The 13,598-nt window shown below is 35.8% G+C and overlaps 1 non-coding gene across 1 annotated transcript; it reads left to right on the top strand.

The window, feature by feature from the left end:
- Window positions 1-12,506: 12,506 nt before the first annotated feature.
- Window positions 12,507-12,613, top strand: LOC116864838. The gene has a single exon (XR_004382097.1). It is a non-coding gene; the product is annotated as a U6 spliceosomal RNA (small nuclear RNA).
- Window positions 12,614-13,598: the final 985 nt, after the last annotated feature.

The raw sequence follows: 13,598 nt of genomic DNA, 5'->3' as shown, positions 1-13,598 counted from the left end.
CAATAGTTACAATAGTTTTTTTCTACATTTGAATGAAAGAATCATAATAAGTCAAGGATAGAATATGAGTTTTGAGCAGAGTTATCAAAATATGCTTGTGTGTTTATGTGTGAAAAAAAAAATTATCCCAGAAGTTTGGAATCAAAAGAAGAGTTATAATGGGACAACACCATGAGATTAAAATAAATTCTATTTTTTAATGTCTTCACAAATGAGGCTTTGGGCCTTATTTTAATCATTAACTGAGATTTAAAATGTGAATTATCTTTAATTCCACTACTATACTAATTTACAAGGGACAAATTCCTAAGTTATGTTATCTTCCTCCTTAACTTTGTATAGACAGCCTACGTCTAAGTTCTACTGCTTTGCAGAGGGAGCATTCTCCAAATCGACCAACCTTTCCTGCACAATCCACAGGCTTCTGCCCGAGTTGAAATTTTTAATCACAGAATCGAGGATTCTTAGAGGCTCAAGGCCATGAAATGGCATCTAAATCAACCCAGGGTAGAAATTCCCTGTAGATTAGAGCATCCCTGACCGGCAGCCACCTTGTCTCAGCAGAAACAACTGTAACTAAAGGAGGGAAAGAGCAAGATCAAGATGTGTGGCCTGCTAACTGGATGACTATGAAATAATCACTTGATTATTTGTCAGTGAAATATAAACCAATGGCCATTTACACAGACTTCTGTGTAAAAACTATAACCTCTAAAATACTACAAAATGTGCTATTATAATTCTTTATTATTTCACAGTTCAACCTATTCCATTTATATTTATCTCTGGTTATTAAGGATAACCTTAAAAAGGTCCAAAGGTGTTTCCCTAAGTCTCCCCCTTGAAGAACCAGAAGAATCTACTGGTATTGTTACCCCTGAATGTCATGAGGAATAAATGGACGGTCATGTCCGTAAGCTCAGGCATAACTACAACATCAGTAAGGAACAATGTCTATTAGATAATTATAAGCTGTTCAATTATTTCAAAATCTTGATGGGATCATTACACCATTTTACCAATATTTATCTTTTAGTTTCTGAGTTCTTCCAGTCAAGGCCTACACCTTTAAGATTAAGTACACAAATCTGAGGAATGGAATAATTAGTATGGAATAATAAAACTTCTCTTTTAAAAGGAGCCCAGGGGCCCCTGGGTGGCTCAGTAAGTTGAGCGTCCAACTCTTGATCTCAGCTTAGGTCTTGATCTCAGGGTGGTGAGCTCAGACCCCATGCTGGGCTCCATGCAAGGTATGGAGCCCAGTTAAAAATAAAAATAAAAGTAACAAATTACAAATAAATAAAAGGAGCCCAGGCAGCTAAATCTTGGACTGCTCTGCTGAGGGTTGTGCAAGCTCCCCAATATTCTATTTTTCATAATATTAGGGTCCACATACAGTAGACACTTCATTCTGCTCTCATATTCTTTATTGGCTACAATAAACCAGTTTGGCAGACCTCTACTAGCAGACTGGTGGTGATTTTCTTATACCAAACTTTAAATCCTGGCTCTCCAATTAGCTGCACGTATACACACCTTCCTCCAAAAGACCTTCCCCATTCTACATCTCTATGTTCACCTCTCCCTGCACTCCCACACTAGGAATTTCATCTCTGTTACAGCACAGACATTCTATTTTAGACTGTGGTAAGCCATTTTCTTGCCTGTCTTTCCTTAAGAGTCATAAACTCCTTAGATGGCTGATAATGTGATAAATGGATGAGGTAAAGAATGAAGGAATCATTTTAATAAATGGCAATAGAAAGAATACACTGTTTTCCCCTCTGTTGTGTAATATTTTTAATATTTTCTGCATTCTCTAAGAGGATAATATTTCTGATCATAATTGATCAATCAAGAAATCTAAATTTATCATCATTTAAAATTTTAATATATTATTTCAGAACAAATTTGAGCTCACAGAAGTGTTATATGGGGAAGAAATCAAGATGCTCATAGTTGAAAAGTGGGCTTTGGGGCGCCTGGGTGGCTCAATAGGTTAAGCCTCTGCCTTCGGCTCAGGTCATGATCCCAGGATCCTGGGATCGAGCCCCGCATCGAGCCCCGCATCGAGCCCCGCATCGGGCTCTCTGCTCAGCGGGAAGCCTGCTTCCTCCTCTCTCTCTGCCTGCCTCTCTGCCTACTTGTAATCTCTGTCAAATAAATAAATAAAATCTTTTTAAAAAAAAAAAAAAGTGTGCTTTGTTTCCAGAAATGGCCTATTGTTGAAGAGAGATATCTTGATGCCACATTTATCATCAGAAGCTATAAAAATCCATAGGATAAATAAAATGAACATTCCCTATCTAATTTAAAGATTTAGAGAAAAAATCGTGCTTATAATCAAATAAATACAGAGAGATTATGTTTATAAATGTGTTATATATAGCTTATCATAAAATACAGATGGATAATAGGAAATTTCACATTTTTATTTTTTTATTTTTTTAAAGATTTTATTTATTTGACAGACCAAGATCACAAGTGGGCAGAGACGCAGGCAGAGATAGAGAGGGGAAAGCAGGCTCCCCACCAAGCAGGCAACCCAATGCAGGACTCGATCCCAGGATCCCGAGATCATGATCTGAGTGGGAGGCAGGGGCTTAACCCACTGAGCCACCCAGGCGCCCCAGGAAATTTCACATTTTTAAAATACAAAACATAAAAATATTGCAACTACGACAATCCCTTCGGACTAAGCTTCCGGCCCCTGGGGATCTTCATTTATTCTGTGTTTTTACAAGAACTTTGGTAGAAAACTGTAGTCTATAAAGAGAAGAAAATGAGTTGTAAAGAGGAGATGGATGATAAGTAACTTGTACATCTAAGTAAGCTGATACACTATGTAATTACACAAAAGATTATCTTACTTGCCTTCCTCATCAGTTTGTTGTCTCTCCTGAATTTAAACCTGGGATTGATTAATCCCATAGGCATGTTTTCCCTCACTATGATGCAGGCACTGACCTGGCAGTGAAAGTACAAAGACAAATGTGACATGGCTGCTTGCCTGAAGGAGCTTTCTGATGAGTCAGGGGTATTGGACATTCATCCAGTGGCACAGGGGTTATGATACAGTGAGGCCCAAGAAAGAGGGCAGTCAGGATAGTCTTCTGGAAGCAAATATCTACGCATTATAGTTTGGGATTTTAAAATTGACCAAATTAAAGAAAACATGAATTCTAAGGTAAGCCGCAGAGAAATCTTCCCTGAATTCCTAACATGTTCTGTGTATAAATATTCAACAGTTAATCTGTTGCAGATAGGATTCTGTAAATAAATTCAGACATGATCTTCACTAGCTTTGTGCTCTGGTGAGAGTAACAAAGCTCCTATAGCCACTGAGTGCCCCTGGTTCCATTCTAGCAACAATACAGAAAAGTCACAGACTACTGGAAAAAATTTTGAATACTTTAATACTTCTTTTGAAGCCATGACAACCATGAAACAGTTGTAGAAATAAAAAGTTTTGAATTCTTGACATTTTTTAAAGAATTCTAGTGTTCTAGATATGCACATACTTAATATTATACTTAAGACATTATGAATCTGAAGTGGCCGAAGGCCCCTTTGTCAAGGATTCACTGAATAATTTCAAGTTGAATAGGACTTTTTTTAGTGCTTTGTCATTTTGAAAGTATTTATGATACTTTTCAAAATCATTAGCCATTCAGACATTGAGTAATGTCACAGGCTTTTGTAGATTTTATTCCATACCTTAATATGAGCCATGAGTAAGACAAACCACTACATTAGTAAATAGATTTTTATTTCACTGAAAATAATATCTGGATTTTTCAGACTTTAATGTTTACAGACCATGGCCAAGGCCTCAAAACAGCCCCTGGGTTACTAAAAAACATTTCACTAACCTATTTAGAAGCATCACTATTATGTTTTCATGATTGGAAGTAAAAAATGAAATAAATTTCCTTTTTATACAACTTTTCTCCAGGATTTAATACCACAGTGTCTAATATTAGTTCAGTGACCTTTCTTGTTATATTTATTCAAAAACTGAAGGAGGATAAGAATGAATTCTTAAACAGAATAAAAAAGACAGGATTCATTTATCTTTAAGAAAAGAAAAAAAACACATATTTGTCTTTATGCTTTCTTATCATGAATAGCCAAAATGTGTGCATGTCACTTAGCTCCATAATGAAATTATATATTGCTTAGACCACTCTGTACAAAGATTTTATTATTGCTAATGATTTTAACATCACAAAGATTAATGAATTATTACTGAAAATCAATTGCTTAAAATAAGTGTTGAAAATGACTCAGTTGAAAGATAATTGAGCTGCATCTAAACAAAATGTTTCAGCACCAGTGAAGCATGAATCATAATTTTTAAGTAAAAATGTATGGTTTTACATTTTTCACATACTCTCTAATGAGATCAGCATTAGAAATGAATAAGTGCAAGTTCCATCTCTATACCCAATACAGACAAACACTGAGAAATTTAGGTTTTTATCATGTTCATAGGAACTTTCCAAAGCTTAACTGCAGTGTCACTGCATCTGCTGATCTCCTTGGAAGCACAAGCCATTAGGGACATTGTTTTTGATTGACTGGTCAAACCGTATACATATGTATGTTGTTGGTGGGGAACTAAATCTATCACAAAGCTTGAAAACAGAATCAGTTCAAGATGGATGCCGTCCTGAGTAGAGCCTCCTAAATCGTGAATTCCTGGCAAGGAGTATCAGTGTTGCTGCCTTTGTTGAATCCTCAGGGCCTGGCGCATAGTTTTAATGAATAGATGTTTGTAGAATAAAACTTAACTTACCATTGGTTAGCCATATCAACATGAAATATGAAGAACTTCCCAATTCCTAAACTTAAGGTAACAGCTGCCAGAAGTCTGTATTTCCTCTGACTTTCTATGGCACTTGTCCACAAAGCACAGATGGAACTGCACTGCCTTAAATGAGATACTTTTTTCTTTCTTTCCTTTTCTTTCTTATTTAAAATTGATATATGCCATTCTTTAAACAGACTGTAAACACCCAGAGAACAAGAACCCTGTCATACGTTTCCTTCTATTTCCAAACAATCTTGAAAAGCGAAAAGTTCAAGAAAATTTTAGATAAAAAATAACGTATATACGCCATTTTAAAAAAGATTTTATTTATTTATTTGACACACAGAGATCACAAGCAAGCAGAGAGGCAGGCAGAGAGAGAGGGGGAAGCAGGCTCTCCGCTGAGCAGAGAGCCCGATGCGGGGCTCAATCCCAGGACCCTGGGATCATGACCTGAGCCGAAGGCAGAGGCTTAACCCACTGAGCCACCCAGGTGCCCCTATATGCCATTTTTTAAACAGACTGTAAACACCCAGAGAACAAGAACCCTGTCATATATTTCTTTCTATTTCCAAATAATCTTGAAAAGCAAAAAGTTCGAGAAAAATTCAGATTAAAAAATAATGTTATATTTTCTTCCTAAAGTAGACTAATTCTTTTATGGTCTTCATAGTTTTATCAATCTATTTGACAACTTACAATAAGGGCACTCTATTAACTAAATATACTGAATCCACATGTACATTAAGATTAATCAAGTTCTGACAATTTTAAAGATATTTGGCATAGAAAGAGCATTTCCAAGAGCAAATTCTTATAGCATAGTGACTCTGAACTTTAAGCTATTTCTCTTTCCTGGCCAAATGCCTCCTGGAATCTATAGATTTGTAGACTTTGAACTCATTCTGGCACAGGGAACTAGTGTGGCTCTATCCAAGTGTCAGGCCAAGGACAAAGAATGAAAAGCAATGGGAGTTCCCAAGGTAAAGTTACCATTAGCATTTTATGAATGTGGAGAGTGTTCCTGACCCTGGAAAGACCAATAAAGAATGAATGGGAGAACACAATTTTTCTTGCAGTTCAGGTTTGGAGAGCACAGAAACAACAAATAAAGCAGATTTGCCAGATGCTTCAACAAACAACTCACAGGCTGCCTGTCTCTACAATAGCAGGCTACAGAGACAGAAACCCCTCTTCCACATCCCACCACCTCTGCGGCAACCACAGTTACAAATACTGCATGGCCGGACCTGAGCTGTAATGAGCCAACAAGGAAAAATCACATCTACAAAAGGCCATCAGCCAAAAGAATCACAGAACAAATTTCCAATGAAACAGAATAGCTGTAGAAGAAAACGTAGCCTTGAATTAAAAAACAGTAAGAACACACTAGCAGAGATTTCAGAATGTGACCCACTTCTCAATACCTCCACCACAGCTACTATATTCCATGCCACCACCCTTTCTTGTCAGTGTTATTACAATACCTCCTATTACTCTCCTTATTGTCTCTTCACAGAGAAGCCAGATTTTTCTATCAAAAAAAATAAGTCAACGAGGAGGCACTGTGAAAGATTTTGGCAGTGAGGACTTGGTTTATGAATCTCCCAAGACCTTTCATAAAAAGAGAGCAACTAGTAGAGCAAAAACAAAGAGCCATGGATGACATCAACAATAAAACTAGGTGATAAGACATCCCCACAAATAAGGTGGTAAAAGCCACTAAAATCCATGTGGTATCATGGTATATGGGAGGAAGTAGAGAGAAGGCACTTAGGCATTAGCTAGCCCTGAGCATGGGAGAGCCCTAAAATTATGAATAAGCACCCTCTGGAAAGCACAGTGGACCAATCTAAGATGCACAAGGAAAATTCCGATCCACAATGAGTAAAGACTATTATGGATTATACTATAATTGAGGCTAGAGCAGTCTGGGTCTTATAAACTCCTGACACTAAAAAATCAAAAATACATTCCAAGCCAAAGCCCTATACCATAGAAAAATTATTTCTACTACAATATAAATTGAAAATACAGGAAAATATGGATAAAGAAAGATATGATCCACATAACATTGAAAGAGGGAAATAAAGGAAGTAGACTGCACCTTTCTCAACTCAGAAAAAAAAAATGAAAAAGTACAGAAGAGCTTAACAAAAACTATAAATGACAGACATTAAAGGCAGAAGGAATAAACCAAGCAAATCAGGCATTACACTAAATGTGAACACTAAAATCTATCATTAATCAGCCTGGGTTAAAACAACAACAAAAAAAAACATGAAGAGAGATCCTAAGAGTTCTCATCACTAGGAGAATTTTTTTCTTTTCTTTTTATTGTATTTATATGAGATAAAAAATGGATGTCAATTAAGCTCTAAGCCTGTTGTGGTAATCATTCTACAATATATGATACATAACCTATGTGGTAATCATTTCACGAACCATCATGTGATACACCTTAAACATATACAGCAATGTATACTACTTATTTCTCAGTAGAAAAAAAAAGAAACAGGCTATTTGTTGCTTCAAAGAAATACACTTACCATAAAATTATGGTGGAAAAAATCAAGTATAGGAAAAAAAAGAAAAAAATACCAGGCAAAGGCAAACAAAAATGGGAATATCAACAGGATGAAATTTAAAGTTAAAAGCAATAAACAGGATACAAACAGATATATCAAAATAAAAGTTCTTCTACAACTTAACAAAGAAAATATAATAATTATAAATTAATATGTACAAAACAATTAAGTTATTAAGTTAACTTACTTGTGGAGCATAAGGAATAACATGAAGGACATTAGGAGAAGGAAAGGAAAAATGAATTGGGGAAGTCAGAGGGGGAGAAGAATCATGAAAGACTGTGGACTATGAGAAATAAACTGAGGGTTTTGGAGGGGAGGGGAGTGTGGAGTTGAGTGAGCCTGGTGGTGGGTATTAAGGAGGGCACGTATTGCATGGAGCACTGGGTGTGCTGCATAAACAATGAATCTTGGAACACTGAAAAAATGAAACTTAAATTTAAAAAACACAAGTAATTAATTATATAAAGCAAAAACATTCAAAATGGAAAAGGAATTTTATATGTGTACTATTAAAATAAAAGCCTCCAATAGGTTTATTTCAGAATGATACAGATCTTGACAATAAAAAATATACAGCATATATTTACCAAATTGATGATTTGTTTGGCTCTGAAGAAAACCTTGTTGTCAGAATAAAATCCAATTAAGTTAGAAACAGAGATTTTTTTTAATTGATTTATTCATTTTAGGGGTATGGGAAAGGCAGATGGAGAGGAAGAGAGAAACTCCAAGTAGACTCCGTGCTGAGCACAAAGCCTGACTTGGGGCTGAATCTCATCCTGAGACCAGGACCTGAGCTGAAACCAAGACTTGGATGCTTAACTGGCTACACCACCCAGGCACCCCAGAAACAAAGTTTTAAAAGAAAAACCCTCAAATACTCAGATATTAGCAAATGCTCTTATCGAGAGCACTTGCATAAAAAAGATCAAACAAAATGTGGAACAAAAAACTACATAGGAAATAATGAAAAGAGAACAGTGTATAGCACATAAAGTCGTATGCAAACTTTACTAGAATGTAAGCACGTTTATGGCAAGAATTTTGTGTTTATCTGTTCCTAAATTAGTGAACACAGTAACCGTTCAATAAATATTTACTGAATACATACCAAAACTAATGAGGCACAACAAAAACATTATTGAGATGAAAACTAAAATATTTGGTACTCACCAACAAAATTATAAAAACAATAAGAAATTTTAAAAATTATAAAGATGAAATTAATGAGGAATACTCAAGTTAATTTGTTTTTTAAGATTTTTGTTCATTTATTTATTTATTTATTTGACAGAGAGAGAGAAAGAGATCAGAAGTAGGCATAGCAGCAGGCAGCAAGAGGGGGGGAAGCAGGCTCCCTGCTGAGCGGAGAGCCCAATGTGGGGCTCGATCCTGGGACCATGAGATCATGACCTGAGCCAAAGGCAGAGGCTTAATCCACTGAGCCACCCAGGTGTCCCCTCAAGTTAATTTTTAATGAAAAAAAAAAAAAATCCAAAGCTGGTTCTTTGCAAATATGAAGATTAGTGGTTAATCTGATCAGGAAAAACAGAAGTGGGTGCCTGGGTGGCTCAGTTGGTTGAATGTCAACTCTTGGTTTGTGCTCAGGTCATGATCTCTCAGTCATGAGACCTGTCCGATGGCGGGCTCTGTACTTGGTAGAGAGTCTGCTTAGGATTCTCTCTCTCCCTCTCCCTGTGCCCTTTCCCCTGCTCACATTCTCTCTCTCTCTCTAAAATATATAAATAAATCTTAAAGAAAAAGAAAAAGGAGGTAAGCATACAAATGAATTTAGAAAGGAGAATGGAACCTTAGACAAAGGAAAATGCAAATAATTAAAAGAAAATATTGTATGTAATTCTATAATTTTATAGACCTCTCAAGAACAATGATAAACTTGTAAACCTCTCAAGAAGGATGATTTCCTAGCAAAAGAGAAAACCATTAAATTTGACCTCAAGGAGAAACTGAAAATTTGAGTAAATATATTACACTAAAGAAACTATAAAGGTTAAAAAAAAAAACAAAAACTTGTATTGTTAGATATGCAGTTTGCATGAGGGGATTCAAAAGAGTATGGTTTTAAGCATTAATCTGAAAAAATATATAACATTTTTATGTTTGTATCTATCTAAGTAGGCATCTCTCCATGGAACAGTTACACCTGCCAAGAAGAGAAACTTTCCCAGTATCTAGAAAAGTGACTAGTGGGGATACCCTAATACCTAACAACTCCTTAGAGAGGCTTTCCCACAAGAGCTTAAGCATCCATGATCATGAATGTTGACTTGTGAGCACCTGGGTGGGCTCAGTTGGCCAAGTGACTGCCTTCAGCTCAGATCATGATCCCGGAGTCCCGGGATAGAATCCCGCATCAGGCTCCCAGCTCCTGCGGGAGTGTGCTTCTCCCTCTGACCTTCTTCCCTCTCATGCTCTCTCTCACTCTCTCTCTCCCTCAAATAAATAAATAAAATCTTTTTTTTTAAAGGAATATTGACTTGTAATGGTGAAGATCTGAAAATAATCTAAATGTCCATGGGAGAGGGATGTCCATGGGAGAGAGGATGAACACATTGTGATGCATTCAAACAAATGACATTATGCAGCAGTTAAAATGGTTACAGCTCTAAAATATCTTGAGTGAAAAAAGCAAGTTGTAGGAAATTATTTGTATATGAAACCAGTTATGTAAATTTTTTAAATAAACGGGACAATGACTATACATTTGTTTCAGACACATACTTATGTAATGAAAGCCTGGAAATGTGGACTGGATACACAGAAACACTACAGGGATTGCCCGCAGAGAGAAGCAGCAGCACACACCCTAGAAAGGGAAAAATAGAACCTCAACTTTAATTTTCACTATTTAAAATGAGACCTAAAGTAAATATAACAAACTGTCAATATGCTTTAAAATTCTGGAAATATGCATAATTTTGTATAACTCTTAGTCAAAGTTTTAAATTTATATTGTCTCTCAAAAGCTCTTTTTCTGCATTCCTTTTGTCCTGTATTTTCCTAGTTTCCTGTGAGGCACCCAGTACTCTCTCTTTCCCCCAATTCTCCAAAAGCAATCCAATAGTTGCTGTTGGCATTTAGTGTAATTTGAAGCAGCTTATTATTCCCAGAGATATCTAATTATTAAATCTGTATCTGTATGTACTTTCCAAACATTAAAATATCAGAACAGGTATTTGCACCTTTGTAATTATAGTGATGTTCTTCTGGGAAATGGGTTTTCCCTGGGCTCCTAGAATCACATCTGCTAGGCAACATTTATATGCCTGCTACAACTCAAGTCCAGCTCAATGAAAGCAATTAACCTGAGCATTGTTTTATTATTACATTAATGTAAAAACTTGCCTAGGGACATTTTAGTATTCACAATACTGCAAATTATTGCATAAACACAGGCCTCAGTTCCCTAGATGATAGGTGAGCAAACACAAGACAAACCTGTTTTACTTAAACAATAGTTTGTTAGTGAATATGTGTTTAGAGAAATATAGGTAGACGAGATGGTTGAGTTTGGAATCAGGTACTTGATACTCTAAAGGCTGCTGCTTCTCAAGGCTTCTTCTTCAAAGAGACAGAAGGCTATTTCTCTATACCATACAAGCTGCAGAGCAGGATACAGCTTCTTGGCTGTTCACATACAGGCAAATTGCCACTGGCTGGAACAGAAAGCTCAATGATTTCCCAATTAGCACTGGATTCAGACTTTTACTTCAGTTTGCTTTAAATAATTTGTAACATAATCCAAGATCCCTTTAATGAGTACAAACAACATACACTTTCTAATAAATCTGGAAAGTGTATTTAGATTTCTGTACCACTTCATATCAGTTAGTACACAATTTATAATAATAAATAACTAAAAAGCTTGGTTTACTATAGTTCTTTTCTTAATTGGCCTATTAGACTCATTTATAAAATCTGAGCATTTCTTATAAGAATTAGAAACTTCTGTTTCTATAATACTGAAGTCAGATAAATGACTCATGAAAATGTGAGACTCATACTAACAATTTAAGTATGTATGTACAAGTATATGTCCTTAATTAAAGTGTGTGTGTGTGTACAAGTCAAATCTTTAATTACCTAAATTTTTTTTTTAAGATTTTATTTATTTATTTGACAGAAAGAGAGATCACAAGTAGGCAGAGAGGCAGGCAGAGAGAGAGGCAGGGAAGCAGGCTCCCCGCTGAGTAGAGAGCCTGATGTGGGGCTCAATCCCAGGACCCTAAGACCATGACCCAAGCCGAAGGTGGAGGCTTCAACCTCTGAGCCATCCAGGCGCCCCTAATTACCTAAATTTAAACCATTATCTTGGGTAATACTGCATTTAAATGTATAATACGCCCATGAGTTATTAGTTCTTAAATACCAATATCCATGCTTCATAGTAGAAAAATTGCTTAGACTAGGAATAAAATATATTATATACTCATGGCCTTTGTATTAATATATGTGAATTTTCGGTTCAGAAATATATTCATATAGGCCCAACTTTTCAAAATATTTTCTATTCTGGGTTTAACATCAAGTTTTAATTTTAAATATGTTAACACAAAACACTTGATAGGTCTATGAAAACTTTTATAATACAGAGAAATGATACTAGTCACTCGTATTACAGTTAAAAAATTCAAATAGATTTTTTTTTACTAAATCAGTTACTACAGAAGCATTGTTATTTGATATATAGTGGAAATAAAGTGTGAAATATTCCTCTGAAGGCAAAAATATAGAATTACGTTTCTGTAAGAGTGGGGAAGCAAAATAAAGCATCTACCTCTGAACTCTCCATTTATGTCCAAAGAATTTGCAAACTTTAATTTCTGAGTAAATCTAAAATGGGATGCTTATGAAATACATTTATCTGAACATCAAATGTACCCCACAAAATGTAATTCTTAACTTAGACTAAAATTCTGATGGAATTAAGTAAAGGCATTTCTGTAGTTATTCAGAAAGATGAATGGCTACTAAATGAAATGTTAATGACAATGGGCACTCTGGCTCTGAATAAATGTAATAATTCCTTTTCCCTTAAAAAAAAAAGAAAAAATGGAATTCTTCAAAAGCATGATAGGTTAGTGCTCATGTCAGTAGCATGTATACTAAAATGGGAACAATATAGAGAAGATTAGCATGGCTGTTGTACAATGATGACACACAAATTCCTAAAGCAGTCCATATTTCTTAAGACATGGAAGCAACCTAAAATGTCCATCAATAGATGAATACATACAGAAGATGTATATATACATGTATATTCATATAGACACATGTGTGCATATACATATATGTACATGTATACATATGTGTATATACATATATTTATATGTATATATACATACATATACAAAAATATATGAATATATATACATATATGTATGTATACACAGACACACATATTTACTGGAATATTACTCAGCCACAAAAAGGATAAGATCTTGCCCTTTGTGACAACATGGATGGACCTAAAGGGTATTCTGCTAAGTGAAGTAAGTCAAATAGCTGAAAGACAAATACCATATTATTTTACTTAAATGTGGAATCTAAAAAACAAATATACAAACAAAAAGCAGAATGAGACCTATAAGTTCAGAGAACAATTGACGATTACTGGAGGGGAGAGGGGCAGGAGTATGAGCAGTATGGGTGAGGGGGAGTGGGGAGATGCAGGCTTCCAACTGCGGAATGAATGGGCCACCAGAGTGGAGCGGATAGAATAAGGAATGTAGTCAATGGCATTGTAATAGTATTGTATGGTGACAGATGGTGACTGGCATTTGTGGTAAGCATACCACAAAGCATAAAGATGTTGAATCACTATGTTGTACACCAGAAACTAGTGCAGCACTGTGTATCAACTATACTCAAGAGGAAAAAAAAAAAAAAAGGACAGTGTATCATCAAGATTGAGATATGTTATAAATAAAAATTTGCCTTGAGAGGCAGAGTGAGGGACTTGGGGGGTAAGGAAAGAAAAAATGAAACAAGATGGGATCTTGAGGGAGACAAACCATAAGAGACTCTTAATCTTGCAAAACAGACTGAGGGTTGCTGTGGGGAGGGTGGGTATGGAGAGGGTGGTTTGGTTATGGACATTGGGGAGGGTATGTGCTATGATGAGTGTTGTGAAATGTGTAAGCCTGATGATTCACAAACCTGTACCCCTGGGG

The sequence above is a fragment of the Lontra canadensis genome, unplaced genomic scaffold (assembly GCF_010015895.1).
Source record: "Lontra canadensis isolate GAN:19392208 unplaced genomic scaffold, GSC_riverotter_1.0 scaffold6, whole genome shotgun sequence".
NCBI classification, from domain to species: domain Eukaryota; kingdom Metazoa; phylum Chordata; class Mammalia; order Carnivora; family Mustelidae; genus Lontra; species Lontra canadensis.
Note: the sequence above shows the minus strand (reverse complement) of the source record. Positions and strands in the feature narration are given on the sequence as shown.